This window comes from Athene cunicularia (assembly GCF_003259725.1).
Source record: "Athene cunicularia isolate RWA chromosome Z unlocalized genomic scaffold, athCun1 chrZ_part3, whole genome shotgun sequence".
In the NCBI taxonomy this organism is placed as follows: Eukaryota; Metazoa; Chordata; class Aves; order Strigiformes; family Strigidae; genus Athene; species Athene cunicularia.
Genome location: NW_020799144.1, coordinates 5,462,921 through 5,484,534, shown reverse-complemented (window position 1 = coordinate 5,484,534; position 21,614 = coordinate 5,462,921).

The window sequence follows — 21,614 nt, the reverse complement described above, 5'->3', positions numbered from 1 at the left end:
AGCTCTCCAGTTTATTCAGATCTCCCTGTAACACCTCTCTCTACCCTCAAGGGAGTCCACAAATCCTCCTAGTTTAGTATCACTGGCAAACTCACAGAACATTTGATTCCTGCATCTAGATCATTTATAAAAACATTAAAGAATATTGGGCCTAGAATTGAACTCTGGGGAACCCCACTGGTGACTGGCTGCCAGCTTGATGTAACCCCTTTACTAAAACTCTTTGAGTCCAACCTGTCAGCCAATTGCCCACCCATCATATTATGGACTTTTCTAGATGTATACTGGATATTTTGTCCAGAGGATATTGTAAGAGACAGGATCAAAAGCTTAGCAACCTTAATACCTACACCAAGAATTTATCTTCAATGTGCTTCAGAAATTTTCTGGACCTGTTTGTGTCCACTGTATGATATTTTCAGCTATGTCTGGAAAGTTAAAATCACCTGTAAGAGCAAAAGCAGCTGATCTAGAGATATCCTTTAATTCCTTGTAGAATAATACATAAGTGTCTTTGTCCTGTCTGGATGGTTGACAGTACGTTTCCAGAACAACATCCATTTTATTTGCTTTCCCCCTCATCCTTACCCAGAGGCTCTCAACTGTGTTGTTGCCAGCTGTAAATGCCATACAGTCCAACCTCTTCCTTGCATACAGCACACCTCCCACCTTCTCTGCCCTGCCTGTCCCTCCTGAAAACCCTATAACTGTCCATCATGGCAAAGAAGTCACAGGAGTCATCCCATCAGGATTCACTTATGCCGATGTTGTAGATCTGAGACTGGTCCAAAGTTTGGAGTTCCTCTTAATTATTCCTTACGCTGCACACAATAGTATAAAGACATTTCAAATATGCTCCAATGTACTCAGCGCATCATAGAGCAGACTAGCAAGCCTAGTTTTATCCCTTTCCCTCTTCAAATCTAGTTTAAAGCTTTTTTTACAAACCCTGCTAACTCTTGTGCAAGATCCTTTCCCCACTGTGAGTGAAAAAAGTGCACCCTGTCTGTCACTATCAGGATTGGTGTCTTGTATTTATTTAAAGTCCCTTCCAACCCAAGCCGTTCTTTGGTTCCATGATTCTATGATTGCATGATTCTCTGATTTGGAAAACTGAACATAATTCAAGGTTTTCAGAAGAAAGAAAATATAACTCAATTTGCCACTGCCCACTGCAGGTGCTCACAGCTTGCTCTGCTCTTCATCTTCTACCAGGCCACTAGACTTTTTGACATGGCTGTCAATATGCATGGGATGAACAGAGATAGATTTTGATTGATCTGGTGAACAATCTTTGCCAATACCTGGGGCAAATGTTCTGCTTCTCCTTTAGTTTCTACATAGGATGCTGAGATTATGGTTTCTGTTTCAATGAGCTTCTTGCCAGTGCCAGGGTTATGAGGTAACTAACCTCAGGATTATCATTAACCATGATTATCTTTGTAATCAGAGCTCTGTATGCACTGTTAAATTTGCACACTCTTCAGGTGTGCAATCTCAATTTTGAACAAAAGCAGTGCAGATTTCTGTGATTTTTTTAGTGTTGCACATAGTTACTTAAGTGACAAAAGCTTATAACTCAGTCCTAATAGTAACCAGGTTTCAGCCAGCTACGGAGGAATCAGTGTATGTCTCTAACACAGAACATGCTTTAACAATTTCAGAAAGACTAATTTAGGATGGTACTTATAAGGACGCAAACAGCAGCTCGCCCTGTCTGATGGGATAAATACATAATCAAAATGGGAATCCACTTAGAAATAAAGAACTCCACTGAATATTGAGAAAGGAACTCGGGCTGGGAACAGCTCTAAAGTGAATGATGTTGTACTTCTGAAAGGGACTGAGCTATATCTGCCTGATTTGAAGGAGGATAAAGATGTTTTGTTGCTTTTTAAAATGTATAACAAAAATATAGACATTTTTCCTTGTTTAATGGAAATTTCACCCCTGATTTGCTATGGCCTATCAAGTCCTTGCTAGGAGGATAAGCAAACAGTTCACAAAGAAAAAAAAATGGTGGAAGGAGCTCACGGACTTGTATGGTTTTGGATACAAACTCAATCACATTTCTTCAATTTCATGTGTCTATATAAATATGATAGAGATAATTTAAGGACTACAGCTTTGTTTCTTGTTCTCAGTTTTGTGTGTTCATTCTCACAGGGTAGAGACTTTATATAAAGCCTTTGACCATAATCTTTTACATTTGTATCTTCTTGATATTGACTTCTACATGTGAAAATATGTATTTTTTCCTGGAGTTCAAGTAACTTCAGACTGCTTCCTCAAATTCCTCCTCATATCTCAGGCCTTTTCATCTGCAGTGCAATTCAAATTCATGTTTTAGACCTGCTTGTTTGGTATGTGATGTCAAAAAGCAAGAATATAGAAACTTAAACATGATCTCATCTCTCTCTTTTACTCCTATGTGCAATCCTTTTGTTTGGTGTTACTGTGATGGTACGCTCTGTGCTCCTAATTCTGATGACAGCTCCCCTCAATTTCCACTGAAAGCTGTGATTTTTAAAAGATTCAACACTTCTGAGAAAATAATCAGAATCCTGAAAATTCTTCCTGCATAATCCACACCTTATTGATTCTATTGGAAATATGTCCATGTTTGGTGTCATATATTTTACAATTAAATTACTGTATTGAAACTGAGGAGTCCACAAGCTTTGTCTGGAGCTTTTATTTTTGTTTCCTGTGGAGTGCGCCACACAGTCTACTGGTGACTGAGTTTTCACCTTGTGCCTTCTGGTTTCCCTGTTTTTTCCAGCTTCACTGCTTCTCTGTTTGGTAGAATATACTTTTGCATGGCATGACCATTTAGTTGTGCACTAGTAAAGGCTCTTGTGCCCTGCTTCAGTGACATCCACATCGTATGGTTAGTTTTTCTTCTACCTGATTCAAATAGTTAAGGAACCATGGTAATAAAATGTTTTCCTTCTTTTAGTACATGAGTATACATGGGTATAACCAGTAATCTAGACCAACATGACAATGAAAATTTCCCAATATGAGTCTGTTTAACAGATCTTTACAGTGAGATGGTGTACTGGTTTCAGCTGAGATAGAGCTAAATTTTTCCATAGCTATGTTTATACACTGTTTCATTACTGCTGAGCAGTTCTCACACAGCATCAAGGCCTTTTCTGCATCTCACACCACTCCACCAGTGAGTAGTCTGGGGGTGCACAAGACATTTGGAGGGGACACAGACAGGACATCTAATCCCAGCTGACTAAAGGAAATATTCCATACCATGTGATGTCATGCTGAGCATACAAACCTGAAGGAAGAAGAAGGAAGGGGATACATTCGGGGTGATGGTGTTTGTCTTTTCAAGTATCCATTACACATGATGGAGCCCTGCTTTCCCAGAGATGGCTGAGCACCTGCGTGCCAGTGGGAAGCAGTGAATGAATTTCTTGTTTTTCTGGTGTGCATGGCTTTGGCTTACCTATTAAAAGTCTTTATTTCAACCCATGAGTTTTCTTGCTTTTACCTTTTCAATTCTTCCTCCCCCACCCCACTAGGGGGGAGTGAGTGAGAGGCTGTGTGGGGCATAGCTGCTTAGTTGCTGGCTGGGGTTAAACCATGACATATGGGAAAGGATTAGTTTTGTTTCCAATAGAGAGCTTAGTCTTTATCATTTTTAAGAGATATAACCGTTGCATACTATCTAGACCCCAGTAACCAAAATGGTACAAAATATATAGTGTTGACACAATTCTGCAATGTATTTTCACTAACAGCCTAATAAAATTATTTTGCTGGTATAGAATCTCATTTATGTCTCTCCTTCCTTTTCTTCCCTCCTCTCTACAAAAACAAAAAAACAAAAAACCAAAACAAAACAAAACAAAAAAAAAAGAAGAAGAGCAATGGAGCAATCAATCTTTATTATCTTTGATTCCTGATTTTATGAGCAGTGTAGGGGACATGCAAATGAAAATCCATTAAAACATCCACATCTTCAACAAACTATGTACACTGTAGCTATATTTCCAGTGGTCAGCTTTAATTGTTCCTTTTTAATTTCTGCAATATATTTTTATAGGGAAGCTACCACTGTAGTTGAAAATTTTTTTAAAAATAAATCAGTACAACTTGAGTCTATGTTGCACTGGGACCTTATATTCATGCATTTTTTTCATGTTTTTTTTGAGAAACAGCTTTTTTTCTGGTACTCTTCATCCACCCTCATGCTCTGCTTAGCTATATTTAAATTCCAGTCATCATACAATCAGAATTTGCAGGTGGTTCTCAAAGAACTTTTTCCCCTCTAGCTAGCTGTGGAAAGGACAATGCAATTAATAACAGATGGTACGGAATGACCACGTCCTTGAGAGAATGCCTTATTGGCACCTCCTGCTAATTGTATCACATATAACGCAAGTAAAAGCATAATAAATCTGAACTGGGGGACATTTTATGCAAGAGCTCTTCTCCTTTTCCAGACGGTAAATTGCTCAGCTCTTGAAATATCTATAACCTTGTGATACTCAACTTGCATTAGCTTAATTGCCTTTTTTCTTTTCTTCCACCCTCCTCTTCCTTGCTCTGCTCTCCCTCTCTTTTTTTTATTCCCTGGGTCTATAAGAGAAATTCTGTTTTGTTAGTCTGCCTGCCTTAGTGCTGTAAGGAAGGAATCTAGATTTGCTGTCTTGGACAGAATTTTGTCGGGTCTGTTCTGCAGACTTATTGGTAAATTGCCCTTTTAAAGAGCTTTAAAACACTTTACTTGATATCAGAACATGACTAAATGCTGAAAGAATTTAACAGAAATCTAGAAAAGCATTTTCATTAACTATGAGATGGAGCGAGTTTCAGATGGATCAACAGATATACCCTATTCTATTTTTGAATATGACTGTCATAAAAAAAATCCTGATGCACAAGGGATTTTTTTTTTATGGTAATAAATTGGTAGCAAAGAAGTTCTGCAGAAAAAATAAGAAAAGATTGCTGAAATCTTAAATCTCCTTCTGCCCTGTCACCATGTGAGGATGAAGAAGGGCTGCTTTGGCAGAGTTTGCCTCTGTTGGGATTGGGGGAAGGGGACACTGCTTCTTGTGAAAGTTCTACTGGATAATTTTTGTTTTGATTCTACTTACATCAATAATTTCAATCCTGGTTTTGGTCCAAGGAGAAAATAACAGGTAAACTAGGTAATATATAACTGCTTGCAGGAGATACCACTTAAGGCATAGAATGATGCTACAGCTGCACAGTGAACAGCATCTACAGCTGCAACTCCCTTGTCAGTCTGTAGTTGACTTCTACACCTAAGGTATCTCCCTAGCTCTTCCAGTGCCTGTATGGACAATTGATGTTTGTAGAATATTTCAGTAAAGTGGAGCAAAGTCTGCAAGTGATTATTCAAAGTCCACTTGAGCCTGTATCCAAGGTGGAAAGGTGCCAAGTCATCATTATAATCCGTTCCCCAAGCACCTATCACACCCCTTGGGTGTCTCCTGTTCCATGTCATCTGCTGAGGAGTGATTTGGGGAAAGGAGGTCTTCCCTGGACAAGAATAAGACATATCGATGGAATCCCCAGAGGAAGATACGTATTGAATTTGGAATAAGGACGTTGAAATGAAGGTTCCATTCCTGCTACTCACTTTCTGAATTATAACAGGCAATTTACTTCGCTTTGTGTTTTTGTTCCTGCTCCCTATTCTGGTCTATTTTAATCTGTAAGCTCTTGAATGGTACCTATCTTCAGGACTCCTCGATGCTATTGAAATACATAATAGTATTAGTAACATAATGAACTACTTTGGCAAATACTTTAAAAGCTGTGTGTCAGTATCAAGACTGCTTTAGCAAAAACATAGCAATGCAAACGATATTTCTGACAGACTGCTGAAATCCCAGCAAAAAGTTATTCTTATGATTTTGATTCTTTGTGCACTGCACCTTGAAGTGTCTATGAGTTTGGGTTTATGTCAAGCTCATCTGACACTTTCTTGTTACATAGTTTAGAAGAGTGGGTAACTGAGTTCTCTCATATGTCCCTGTGAAGACATTGTAGTCAGACTCAGTACCCAGCTAAGTGAATAATAGGAATCCACTCATTTTCTTGAGACAAGAAAATAAGCTTGAAAATGCATTTATTTTGGAGTATATGTAAGAAAAAAAAAAATTGTGAATAAAATATGTTTTGGTGCCAAGAAAAAATGCCAAGGGTTGAAGTCAATGTGGGAAAATAGACAGTATGAAAAATAACAAGAAACGGACAAAACCTAGATGGCCTAGTTAATGGCACAGTAACTTCTTAAATCATCAACTTTTCCAATATGATGCAGGTTTTGGAATTTTCCTATTTGCCTTACACGTTTGCTATTTTATTCCATCTTGATGATATTATTACATTCTGAACTAGAATTGTGTCATAAATTGTGATAACCCTGGCATTGTTTGTACATCTGAGTATCAGTTTTTAAATTCAGAGAGACCTGAAGCTTGGAAAAAATACAGGAATTGATGTATAAAGTCAAGGATATTATTTAGTCCCCTAAGAGTAATTATGCTAATCCTGTCTTTGTATAAAGACTAAAAATTAAAAGTGACATAATGAACTTTGTAGAAACTGATGGAAAAATCTTGAGTGTCCAAATGGGCTAGAACTTTTAATTACAGGTAGGTAATCTGTATACTTTAGTAACCATGACTGTTCACACATGTAGCATGGAATCTATTTTCAGGTAGTATTAATTTCCATACAGAGCACCAAACAGCTACATGGAGAAGTACATTCATCCCCAACTGGCAGAATGTTGATCATAATCAAAGATAATTTTCTAATTAAAACAAAGGACTGAAAATCTGGAAAATTATGCTCTCTTCCTCTCTGCAAAAGATTCATTGAATGTCACTGTAGAAAAGATTTACTTATCATGCATTGATTTCCCACTCAGTACTATAAAAAGGATAGTATTTATGTGCTGTTAGGCTGGTTTCCTTCAGAATCTAACATGTGTTGTTTTTCCAGTGAGATGAATGTAAGGTTACACATCTATGGCTTTACCCAGTCCAGTGTTTCACCGCTAAGGAAATGGGAAGAACCTGCTCTAGCCTCATGGAGAGAGGTCCTGGGTTCATACTTAAGCCTTTCTACAGACTTCCCCTGGCAGCTGATAGATCTTGCTTTCAAACAGTTCAAACAGTCTTGCTGAACCTCAAGAAGACCAAGAAGACCTCAAGAAGACCAACCTGAACATCTGAACAGGATTTTGTAAGAGTGTGTGTTGGGGGTTGAATTTAATAATCTGAGAGAAAAGTGGAAGAAAGACAAAGCCAAATAAAGAAGCAAGAGAATATAATGAAGACGTCATGGGTTAGGAGAGAGGAGAGATTTGTACCTCTTTTTTTTGGTCACAGCAAGATCCTAGATCTCAGCTGCAAACTGTAGTCATCCTAATAGCAGGCATCTGTGCGACTGTTAACATGTTGATTGTGTACTATGTATGTCGGACAACTATATTTATCATGCCATAATTTTCCACGTTTTTGAGAGAAATACTTACACCTTGTCACCACTGAGAGGCCACCTATTTGAATACACCATATGTTATGACATTACCATATCTAAAAGACAGTTTGACCTGTGTAAAAAAGTGTGGAAGAGCATCCTTTGAAGCAGCTGTATTAACACATCCAGTAGGGCTGGATGATCAAATTAGTATTTAGGTATTAAACCAGGTATTATTATATATCAAAGATAGCAATTCACTCATACTTTAATACTGCTTTAGATATGGCATTATCTTTGACAATTCTGCCATTTCTTGTCCTTCACGCCTTCACTGGCAAGGGCTCCAGTCACACTCCTAAGACACAGAATGCAAAGGTGGGGACTGGGAGAAGGAAGACCTGTCCATTGTAGGAAAAGACCAGGTTCAAGCCCATCGAAGGAACCTGAAGGTGTACAAGTCCTTGGGACCTGATGATGTGCATCCACAGATTCTGAGGGAACTGGTGGGTGAAGTGGCTAAGCCATTATCTTTGGGAAGTTGTGGCAGCCCAATGAAGTTCCCACTGACTGGAAAAGGAGAAACAGACACACACACACACGTGCACGCGCGCACACACACACACACACACACACACACACTTTTTAAAAAGAGAAAAACAGAAGACCTGGGGAACCACAGGCCAGTCAGTGTCACTTCGGTGCCCAACAAGATCATGGAGTGGATCCTCCTGGAAACTCTGCTAGGGCACATGGAAAATAAGGAGTTGACTGATGACAGCCAGCATGGCTCCACTAAGGGCAAATTGTTCTTGACTGATTTAGTGGCCTTCTACGACAGGATTACAGCATTGGTGGATAAGGGAATAGCAGTTGACATAATCTGCCTGGACTTGTGCAAAGATTTTGACACTGTTCCACACAATGTCCTTGTCTCTGAATTGGAGAGACATGGATCCGACAGATGGACCACTCGGTGGATAAGGAATTGTCTGGATGGTTGCATTCAAAAGTGTTGTGGTAAACATCTTGATGCCCAAGTGGAGCACAGTGGTGTGTGGCATTCCTCAGGGGTCAGTGTTGTTTAACATCTGGTGCTGTTTAACATCTTTGTTGGCAACATGGACAGTGGGATTGAGTGCACCCTCAGGAATTTGCTGACTATACCAAGCTGTGTGGTGCAGTTGACACTCTGGAGGGAATGGATGCCATCCAGAGGGACATGGACAGGCCTGTGCAAAGTTCAATGAGGGACTCATGAGGTTCAACAAGGCCAAATACAAGGTTGAGGAAATCCAATGCAAAAATACAGATTGGGTGATAAGTGGATTGAGAGAAGCCCTGCGGAGAAATATGGAATACTGAATATGAGTCAGCAGTGTGCACTTGCAGACCAGAAAGGCAACCGTATCCTGGGCTGCATCAAGACAATGTGGTCAGGAAGGAGGTGCTTCTGCCTCTCCACTGTGCTCTTATGAGACCCCACCTGCAGTGCTGTGTTCAGCTCTGGGTCCCAACATAAGAAGGAATGGACCTGTTGGAGTGGGTCCAGAGGAGGCCATAAAGAGGATCAGAGTGCTGGAGCACCTCCGTTATGAAGACACACTGCGGGAGTTTTAGCCTAAAGAAGAGAAAGCTCCAGAGAGACTTTATAACAGCCTTCCAGTATTTAAAGAAGCCTACAGAAAGGTGGGGAGGGTCACTTTATCAGGGAGTGTAGTGATAGCATGACATGTAATGATTTCAAACTGAAAGATGGTAGATTTAGATATAAGGAAGAAATTCCTTACTTAAGGGTGGTGAGGCACTGGAACAGGCTGCTCAGAGAAGTTTCGGATGCCCCCTCACTGGAAGTGTTCAAACCCAGGTTAGATGGGGCTTTGAGCAACAGTTTATGATGATAAGCCATCCTCTGTTGGCAAGCTACTTGATTTAATCATGAATTTAATAACTTTTTTTTTTTTTCTTCTTCATTTAAACCTCATTAGTACATGCTACTTCCTGTGTTATGAGAAATAGGAAGCAACCATTTGATATTTGTTTTCATTGCCTTTAGGTAGCTCTATCAGATTCTTTGACCTGCAGACTTTGTAAGTTGAAGAATGCTTGCCTGTTGAATTTGTCTTTAATTCCTTCTCTGATGCAAGCTTTTTACATCACCAATCATTCTGTTTATATGTCACAGTGCTTTTATATTTATATTGTTTTTGAAATGACTGACTGAAAATGCAACCATGGAGCTGTGCCATGCTGCGATTACACTAGCCAGAAGCACCAGGGAAAACTAATTACAGTAGAATGTAATAGAAGTAGAATGTACAAAACTATGAATCTATAGGATCAGCATAGGGATAGGTGTCCAGGCAAAACCCACTGCCACTTTCTAAATTCACTCTCTTGCTGAACACACTGTGCAGTCTGGCCATCTTTCAGGCATGGCAAATAAGCTTGTAAAGACTATGAAAACTTATTCAACTGTGTAAGTACAAAGTATTTACTTATAAATGCATTATTAATATGAATACACAATATTGATAGTATCAAACGATATTAATATCACTGGAAAGCTGCATGTCTGATAGACTCAAAAAACATCTAGCAGGACTGTATTTGAGAATCTGCGTAAAATGGGTTTTCTTAGTATTACTCATGGGACTCTTACTAATTTATGTTCCTCCTTCTTTCCCTTCTGAGATGTTAATCTAGCAAATCAATGTTGCATCTTTGAGCCAAGATTTGTCATGTGTTCAGCAGCGATACTTCTCATTAGGACAACTATTAATTGATTTGAAACAGAGAACACATCACAAAAGAAGATGACTATCTGTCTGCAGTTTATAATGTAAACATGGAGAGGAGCAAGAACTGGCGTACACCCCAATTCCATCTGATATAAAATTTATCAACAGAAAGAAAATGTTATGTATTAAATACTTGAAGAATAGAAACTCTTTGTTTATTATCCCCCTTTAATTTGTGTTTTGCTATTTCTGAACACTTGTGTATATAACTGTGTATTTGCTGTAGTTAGAGGTTAGGGATATTTCATCAACGAAAATGCATAGCTATACTAAATAAAAGTTTGATTTGCAGAAGAAGAACACACTTTGCGACTTATCTGATTGGTTTTTTAACCTTGTACCTGTCTAAATAACTTAGCAGATCTTGTCTATCTATCCATAAAACAAGGTGGGCTAGGAGCTCAAATTTTAGTAACAAGGATCACTGAATATCCAATTTAAAACAATGTGTCATTGTAAAAGAGGAAAATTATTTAGGGAACTAGTTATTACTTTCTTTGCTTTCATTTATCTTCTTAGTAATATAATGTCCAATATCCAATTTTGAAATCATCCTGTCTGACTCCCTACATCATGCACATATCTGCCTATGCCAAGGGTTAACAACCTTTTATAGATAACATATGTCTATAAAACAATTTAAACAAAATAACATTAAGTCTGAAAGAAGCTTTGAACATAAAAATAAAAGATAATTCTGAAAAGGTCCATGAATAAGAAATAGGAGCAATGAATTTGCAACTGCAGCGTATAATGGGACTTAAGTAATACTTGCTAACAGTATGAAGGAAAGTAAAATTAAGCAGAGAAAGTGATCCAACTTGTGCTGACATACAGCGAGAGTATTATTGCGTTTGGCAAAACCAAATGACACCTATCAACTGTCACATATGCATCATCGTGGAAATGGGTATACTGGGCACAGTATAGTCAAGATTTATGGCAGCAGTAGATTTGGATATTTTGCATGAAATGGGAGGAACAACTTAGAACTTTTATTGAGTCTTAAATATGTTCTGGGAAAGCAGTGTATATACTGCTGAAGATTTTTCTTACTTTAATATCCACTGCATATTTTCCTGGTATAGTAGGACAGGGCATACTTCGATTCTTACTTAATTGTACTGTTAAACATTTGTTGATGAAGTAGAGGAAGGAGTGTGCTGATGGCCTTTCCACATTTCCCAGTTAAATAAGATGCATAGGAATAAGATAGTGTCTTAAATTATAAAAAATATTCCCTTTGTAAATATTTGTAGGAGTTCTGGACAGATTCACAGCTGTAATGAGTTTTCTTTGAGTTCATTCCTCTGTACCAGATTCATCCCATTATATTCAAATAATCCTGCTTTTCTGGAATTCCTCACAATTATTATTGTCGTTGTTGTTAACAAAAACCTACTTAAAATTATGGATCCATTCAGGGGTTTTATATATATGAGGGGGGGTTATATTTGAAGTTAATTTTCAATACTAATCAATGCAACAACAAGTAATCAATGCTTTTTATCCTGCAGCATTCTATATCTGTTTTGAAATAATATCAGAGTTGAAACTCCGCTGTGTATTTGTAAATAGTGCAGGTCATAGTACAATATATTGAGAGTGTGTTTCTATGTGCAGTTGGAATATTTTCTGACCTATTCCATCAGAAAGTGAAAGATTCTTAACAAATAGAAATTCTTAACAAATAGAAATACTTCAGATTTACACCTTCCTAATTTACAGTTTATTGTTTTACATGGATTTAATCTATAGTCAGTTATTTTGTTGTAATAAATTTTAAATCAATTAAATGACTGGTGTCTTCTGTTGTGATTATTTAAAAAAATCCCAAACCAAAACCAAATCCACTAAAGGCAGCATTCAGAACAAAAGAGAAGCAAAACGATAAAGCTGTGTTCTTCCTATTGAAGGACGAAGGAATTGTTTTTTTCATCACTGTGATGAAAAAGTTCAACTGAATTCTTCTTTAGTGCCTGCTAGTGAATTTACTACTCACTGACTCAGTGTTGGGATTCTAGAGGACTTTCTGTGAGAGAATGGCCATGTGAGCAATCCTGCATGAGAACAAGACTGATAAGAGCCTCAACCCGAGCAAGAATGCGATAAGGATGTGACCCTGAATGAGGGGGGAGAAACTCGACGAGACAAATATCCCCCGGGAGGGGTTGGGACGGAATAGGCAGTTGTACAAGGCAGGAAGCCTGGCAAGGCTGATGGGGCACTTTTTATCCAGTCCTAAGAAGGTTTAAAGCGTGGGCTAAGTTAACTGTCCAATCTTGAGGACTTGTCCTGCATGTCACTCACGTGTGCGGGAGAACATTATAAAAGGGCTTTCTGAGTTGTAATAAACGGGCATTGCCTGATCACAATGGTCGTGCGCGTGCTCAGCTCTCCCGCAATCCAGTGGCTTTGATCTGTGTTATCATGTTGCCATCTCATGATCTTTCAAACCACTTTTGCAGGAGTCACACAACTACTGACAGTGAGTCTCATTTAGTTGCCAATTTTGTTTGCAAAGTATGGCCTCATCTCTGTTGCTATGACAATATGGTGTTATCCAGTAAATTTAATTAAGTGTCTATTAGCTTCAGTGTGTTTAGGCATGGAGAATAGAAGTCTGAGGATGCAGTTCTTCAGGTATGGTTTTCTGCTTTTTACCGTGCATTGAACAGGTATGTGCTGGAACCATAAATAGATTGTCAATACAATATTTCTAAACAAAAACTCTCAGGATATACTGTACTGTACTAGTAGGAAAATTCAAACTATTCGAGTTCTTTTAAACTGAAACAGGATGAGTAATGAGGACATAATTGAACACAGAGATTACTGTGAAGGAATGGTGTGAAAATTCAGCAAGCACTCACGTTTTATTTAAAAGATTAGTTTCTTGTTCCATGATTATTAGATTACATGTGACTCATTGTCACTACATACCTTGTGCATACAAAGGAGTATTATTCCATGTGGACTGACATGCCCGCTATAGATACATATATGTTGTAGTTTGTAACGGTTCCTCACTTACATGTGCTTACATTTGTGTCTAAAGGAGCCACTGTCACAGAAATATACTATTTGCAGAAAGAAAGATAGGGGAAATTCCTCACGTTTGCACTGCTCAGAATTTATGTAAATTCTCTAAAATCCTTCTTTTACTTCCTTCACCCTGCCTATGTCTTGCATACTAATTTGGCAAAAGGAGAGGACATTTCCTTCCCAGGAAAACACTGGATCTGAATCCAAGATCAAAGGGGAATATTCAAACTTCAGGATGCAATGACTCAGGAAGATGTGGGCTGGAAACCCAGTCTGAATCCTTGTTATTAACATTCAAATGAGTTGGCCAGTACCGCTGAAGTTGCATGCTATATGATTCCGAATGATTTAATGGGAAACTCTGATATCTCTGACCTTTCTTCTGTCTTTTCTCTGAATGCAGCCCTTTATGCCTCTACCTATGATTATCTCCCACTATCACAGAAGTATAGAATCATCTCAGTATTTAAAATTCAGCTTAGGTACTACTTCTACTATCTCAAATACTGTCATTCTACCTTATTTAAATGCCTTTCTACTGCTAATTTTTTTATGTTTTGTTAGTGTCCACATCTATGACATCATAAAATGTCGTACTGAAGTCTCAAAACAAACATCTTGTAAAAAGTTAGTCACTGAAGATTCCAAACTTCTCTCTTACATAAGATTTCTAAAATACACATCTGCTGTTCTTGGTTTTTTCCTTTGCTGTCCCTTGATGTAGAATTTACTTCACAACATGGTGGGTTGTTCTTGGGAGGAGCCGTTGTCAGCTAGCCTAGCAGAAGAGCCCCACGGGGTGCAGCAGTGAGGTGTGGAGAGGTTCTGCTGGCAGCTGAGGAAGATGCAGCAGGTACTGAGCAAACCACTAAGTGATGCTATCTAACTCCTTGTTCATGCACATTCTTTTGATGAGGCCAATGAATTTATGACAAATGGCAACATTTTGCATCTCAGGCCCACTCTGCCTAGAAGGAGACTCAAGAGATACTTTTTCGGACTTAGGCCCTTGGTAAGATCTCAATGAAATAAAAATGAAAGCAATATGTAAAGGGTCTAAGAACTGGAAAAGCAATGTATGTGAATTATGTGAAAAACTTTAGAAGAGCTAGTTCTATGTACTGGTCATTAAATACGATTTTGACTACAAATCCCAAAATATATAACATTTTCACTTTGTCTTCTTTTGTAAACTTAAATATATATATATATATATATATATATATATAAAAAATGTACTTTATTGTTGACTGCCCCCATCAGATTCCCTGTCTTACATATCTCTTCACTCTTTCAAGAAGGTAAGCTTATCCAAATGTTTTACTAATGCTAGCAGGCTTTCTTATATCTTCTTTGTCCTTCTATGCTTGTCTGGTTTTTAAATGTTAGCACCACTTCTAGACCACTAACAACTCTTGTAATTTAGCAATTGCTGAAGCTAGACAGCAAATTAAATTAATTCTTTTCTAAAGATCTTTTAAGGAAAAAAAAACAAACCAAACAAACAAACAAACAGTCCTCTCTCCTTGCTAAATAGGAAATCTTTCAGTGTGAATGTCAGTGATGGTACCTGGATGGCTTGGCTACTTTCACAGACACTGATTACACACAAATCTGTGAGATCACTATGCTATCATTGCATAAAACAGGGTTTCCTATTACAAAAGAAATACCATAACCTGGTTTCAGTCTATGGGTTTCTCTTTCAACTACAATATCTTTCAGTGAGTTTTATGCATGCTGACCAGATGAACTTTTTCTAGCTGTATATTTCCTGTTCTTTCATGTGTTTATTTTTAATGCAATGTTGTCCCATGACAGAAAAAGGTCATGCTTCACTTTAAGTAGAACAGTCTGATTGGAATTAATGTTTTGCTGCATCACAGTATATAAACACAGTAAAGCCTGCTCAAAGTGTCACTCAAAAGCCTTATTCAGGAGATGCACTTTACCACTTACATAATTTCAAGGCAGTGAGCTTAAAGTTAACCACATATTTACATATTTTCTTGAATCAGTATCATAATTAAATACTCTTCTGGGCCATGATCCAAAGAACACTGAACTAACAGAATAGACTACTATTAATTCTGACAGTACCTAAATTGCTCATCTTTCATGCTGCTTCAGGCTCACATTCTTTCATAGTGTCACATAGTTCTGTTTTGAGTTGAAGACCTTCAGCAGCTTTAATGGAATATATTTGGGTTATTAAAAGTCCATGTCTTTCAGCATTTTCAGAGAGATTCAAAAGCACAGAAAATATTTTAAAGTCATGAATAGACCTATTGAAAATGTGGGACTGAACGGTAATGTTCTGTCTTGTAATACATTTTTTTGCCAGGTGCCTCAGTAAGGTTGTGTTCTTGTCAGAAGCTATGCGCAGTACTGTTGATGGTACTAGTAATTGGGAAGGTTTACTGTGTGATGCTCTTGTTCTTGTCAACAGCTCCAAATAGGAAACTGAAGGCTTCATCCCTGCAAAACTTGCTGACAGATGTAGCAAAGACGCAAAATCCCCAAGGCACAAGACAACCACACTTCTGAACGGATGAGGACTGAGACATACTGGCATGCCAGAATGGAGGTATGTAACAGAGTGAATGAGTTACTCCTGCTCTGTGGAAAACTAGGGGACTCTATTCTGTTGATCCAACCCTCTGGTAACTCATAAAAACACCCATTCAAGCCCAGTAAACCTGGGGACTGGCTGAAAAATTTCATTTTCACTAAAAATAGTTTATTTTCCTTCTTGCTCCCTCTTCCAGTAACATTCCAACAGCTTCTTTTTACACATACACATTTTCCCATGTATATTTACTTCTTCCTTGCCCATATTAGGAGTAAATTTTTTAATTGTTATTTTTTTATTAAGCACAACAGAAGACATTTTTTCATTAAAATGTCAGCTCAAACATCAGCTTTGGAGAAAAGAAATAACTCTTTCAGTTCTTATGGAAAGCAGAAGGACATAACAGAGCTCTACAACCACCCTTCCTGTCTGTTTCAGTGTTTCACCATCCTTACCACTTAAGAGTGTTTTCTAGCATCATCTTGACTTTTCCTAGCTGTAGTTTGAGCTCATTAGACCATTTGTCCTTGTATTATGTAAGTTCAGGTCAGTGGAATTTAAAGAATGTGCTCAAAGTTAGCAGAATCTTTCTGGAATATCTATGTTAATTTCATGAATCATACCTTCTTGAACAAGTACTTTGTGTTGCAGTTAGCAATGGCAATGACATGCCAAATTCATCAAACACTTTGCTTTCTATCCCCATACTGTTATTTCAACATGTAATATTTTTGTCTGTTAACAACTATTATTATTTTTTTTTTTTAATCTATTCCTACCTTGGGACAGCTACAAATGTTCTCTTTGCGTAGTTGACCATATACATTTGAATGTGATACATGACTCAAACTTCCACACCAATTTCTTCAAGTGTGCTATAAAACTTCATTCCTTGAAGGAGAGGTTTACGATCAGGACTTGCTGAAATAATGTTACCTTATTGGAAGTTTCCTTCATTTCCCGTTCAGCTGTAGCAAAGTCTTTCTATGTTTTTCCTCTCTTTCCTAGACACCAACTCACCTAAGAAAAGACCATTCTCTTCATCGTTTACAGGGAAGAGTCCTTATTGGACCTATATTCTAATACAGCCAAAACCCTTATCTTCATTCTTTTCACACTTGCCATTCTGAGTTGAAAACAGACAAAAGGAAACGAGGAAAACTACCCATGCCTCTCAATTTCCCTTTTTTTCTTTACTTGCAGATCATGAGATTTATGCCTGCATTTTTATGTATTCATGTTCTTGTACACGATTCTTGGAGTTGCCTTAAAATTACAATTTCTTTACAATAAAGACAACATGTAATGTCTGGTATAAAGGGGCTCAAGCTGCCAGAATTTAGAAATGTTTTGATGAACACCACATAATATAGAGTTAATGGCTTACACTCTTTAAATTTAATAGGCTGACCATATTCAGTTTTATTTCTATTGACAAAATGGGCATAGTTTGATAAAGAAAGTGTCAGAATCAAATATTTCAGCTATAAAATAACATGTGAATGATATACAAGACCATAACTGAGATTTTAAAGATTTCTTTGTTTTGGATACTTTATTATTTGCAATTGTGCTTACTTTGCAGATAAACTAGCATATTCTTTGCTTTGATTTCAGCTTTCATTTAATCAGCCTTACTATGCTAAAAGATACTGACTTGCATCTTGGTAAAATTATGGTGAAGACTGCTAACAAAATCTATTTCATGTCACTTGAATGATATAGTTTCCTTATGTTATATAGCTTTTCAGTTTAAAAGAGAGGATACCTTTCCAGATCAGAAAATATACAGTCTGTAGGCTTTAAAGTGTATCAGAGGGTTTTCATATACCAACAGAGCTGTCCCTTTCCAGATTTATTATTAGAATTCAGGCAACAGTTCACAGAAAGGGAGGTGGGGAAAAACAGGTTCCTGCTTAATATTATTTATAGACTAGCCTTGGCATATCGTTTAAGCTATGTAAACCTTGCCAATATGCCACTTGTCAAGCACATCAGACCCTGTGCATCAACAGTAGGCCAAAATACTTTATACATTTCAGATATTCTGATGTAAAAAAGGGGAAAGGGAAAAAAAAAAGGGGGGGGGAAGGTTTTGTGAAAAGCCAGTCTCAGTTATTTTTTCTTTATAAAATAATTTTGTTACTTCTGCTAGCATCATTTAAATCCTGTCAGTGATGAGACATTTTTAGGCCTTTTCTTTTGCAAATATAGAAGAGAAATAAATATTGTGACTGTCTATTGATATTTTATTGCTTTTTTTTTTTTTTTTTTCAACAAGGCAAAGTCTTTAATGGGTTTATTCCTAGAACTCATCATATGGTAAAAATGTAAAAGGTAGCTTAAATGTCTGTAAAGATAGTTGCATGAAGCTGTGTAGAAAAACTTCTGTCGTGTTATGCTACTTCCTAATTCTGACCCAAAATATATTTTTACAGCGTCTAGAATGTGAAGAACAGCACATTTAAATAATCTTTCCTGCTCTGGTAAATCAACAGTGAGCAGATTTTTTTGTATTAAGATATACAACAAATAAAACCAATTAAAACATTTGGAAGCTAGTGTGTTCTGCAGTATGAATTCTATCACATAGAAAATAATTTGTTTTCAGCACTGAGCAAAGAAGCTTTACGGTGAGTTTACTGGAAAGACAGTTCAAGCTCATGGGCTATGTGATCAAGCTATGAACTGCTAACTATAGCAGGAGAATGGAAAAAAGCCTCCTGAGTTTTCCTCTATAACTGCCATTTTGAGTGTTAGACAAGACATTAACCTCTACATATTTCTGAGTTGAATTTAAATGTGTAGGAGAGGAATTTTCAGGAAAGAAAGTGTGACTTCAGTAAAAGTCAGCTGTAAGTCAGTTTCAAATTTAATATTTGCAGTAAATCTCTTTTCCATATGGGACTCACAACTGTAAATGTGTGAATTCTGTATTGTGTGAATAAATTGATTTAATATCTTCTTTTTGTACTTGCAAAGTGCTATAAGAGGATTTTGCCATAAATGGATAAAAGTAATTTTGGGGGTGAAGTCTGATACTGATGCAATGTCCCTCATCCATAATCTGTCCTACACTTTGGCAAGCTAAATTATTTATATATCTGCTTTTCATTCATGTCTTCCTTCTAGTTCCCCACTCATCTAGTATTTCTACAGTGAATAGTGTCACTATTTGAAATTCAGTTCATTGTACTTGTGTCTTGCATTTATGGCTTGTTTTATGCAAATAGCTGTAAAACCACCATTTTTGGTAGCAGATCTAAAAAACACTGTTCAGTGTTTTCAAAGCATGGTAAAAAGGTTAAAGAATGTAAGTTACCATCGTTCTTGTAAAATACATATATATCTGCAGTTTTCCAAGGATGTCTGAAAGAAAATATCTCTGTGGTAGTTTAGAAAACTCAAAGCCTTTGGATTTTAGAAAGTTACAGGAAAGCAAATGATTAATACAACATCATGGACTCTGTTCATTTCCTTCTCAAAATCTCCATAGTTGTGCTGGTGTATCTGGAACATCTTTCTTAAGGAAGCTGGAAGAATGTATTATTCCTCTCAATTTCAATAATAATTCAAATTTTTATTGATTTCTTCTCTTCAGTTTATCTAACTTTTATCACATCTTAGAAATCCTAGTGTCACCTATTCTCCTGTTCTTTGATCTTGAAAAATATTCCTTTTTAAACTACTGAAGAAGACAAAATCAACAGCATGTGTGCATGCAGTGCCCAGGAGTACTTTCCAACTCATTTTTCAGTTGCATGCTTTGACGACAGTCAATTTTTATGCTGAGAGTGATGTAAGGGCTGGGGTCCACCAGGTTTGTTTCCCACTCCACCATTCTCATGCCTTCATTTTGATGAGAAAGAGACCAGTGGCCAGGGGCCAGTATACAACTCCCCACACCATGTTAAGGGTTGTAGACTAGCCTGAAAGATCTAGTCTACCCCCATAAACACTGTGCTTCTGGGACTTCTGCCTGAAGGAGTTCTGTGCTATTCTCCAGAGGGAACCATTATTTCTTTATCATTCTTAGGTTTGGTTTTACTGTATTTGCTGTTCTGTCACTATCTACTGTAGGTGAACTATTTAGAAATGCTTATGTAATTTCACATAAGACATCACATTGTGCCTTAATTCTAGTGTTGTTACCTTAGCAATCCTGGAAACAAAACAAAACAGGACACTGTTTATCCATGTATTCAAGGTAGCTGAAAGAAGTTTAAAACAACAATATAGTAACTAATCTCCAACAGAGAAATATCCCCATCATAGTTCCTTCTTCTATGAACACATGTATAAAATTACCATCTCATAACATGTCCTGTTTGTTAATAGTTTGACTTAGAAAATATTAACCATGACATAACAACTCTTGAGTATTGCCATAGTGAATTTGCACTGGCCTTCAGTTAAATCTGTGTCCATGAACACTCCCAAATGGGTCATTTATATAGATATTTATAGGGCTTGAAGGTGCATTAATGTAAGTATACAATGGACTTAGTTTCTAAATGCCACTCAGGTTCTCCTACAACAATTCTTTTCTTAGGATATTAGCAATTCTGAAAGATCAAGATCTCTCTTCTATTCATCCTGGAAGCAGTAAGTATAGTCCAGTACAGACTTCTTCCAGACACAATGACAAGAAAGAATATTTTTGTTAGTGCTGTGCTAAACTAATATTTGATAACAATGCTGTATCACCTGCACCGCATAAAATACATAATTAAAAGCAAGCCTTTTCCGGAAATGATATCAACTTTACTGGACACAGCATTAAAGGTCAAATTCAACTCAATTTCAACATACATCACTTTTTTTTTTTTTTTTTTTTTTTTTTTTTTTTTTATTCACTAGTTTTTATTGTCAGAGATTTGATAAATAATGTTCCATTTCAACTTCTGTTTCACTTGACAGCTGGGAAAAAGGTGCTCAAACAGTCACAATTAAAAAGTGCTAAAATGAAATTATAATGAGTAATATGTCAGGGAAAACAAATTTTAAGAGGAAGTGTACAACAAATTTTCATATTCATGGGAAAAAAAAAGGGATTTACAGAAGAAGCTGCATTCAGTTATTGTACAGGACAGTTAGGAAATCTGAAAGCCTTCTTGAGAACTTCTGCCTGCATAGCTTTGTTCTGACTTTAATAACTTTTAATTTGAAACATGGATGGTTGCTCAACAGAGACAGATCTCACTATGATAAGTTCTTCCATTTGTGGCTAGCTTAATGCTGCCAAATATCTTTTCATTTGTGATACCAACCTATGTGGGAATCCCTTCAAATAGAGCTGATCAGAAAAAAATATAGATGGTGACATTAGGCACAATATTAAAGCCATCTTTAAGCACAATTTAAAAGACATTTTGAAAGACAGACAATCAGTGAGATTACAAATTATGATGATTATCCCTCATGATATACTGCCCTTTTCATAGTGAATTATGTAATTCTGATACAATTAAGTCAAATGGAAAATGAGAATGGAACAAGTTTCAAAATGGGAGCTTATCAGAAGGATACATGTTAAAAGATATTATCTTACTCAGGTCTCCTCAAATTTATTTTTCTGTTTTGTTCTTTCTGAAAGAATAAAAGTTTGACAAAAATTAATTAGATGTTACCTGTGTACTTCACAGAATCACAGAATCGTCAAGGTTGGAAAAGAACCAGTCCAACCATTAACCTAACACTGACAGTTCCCA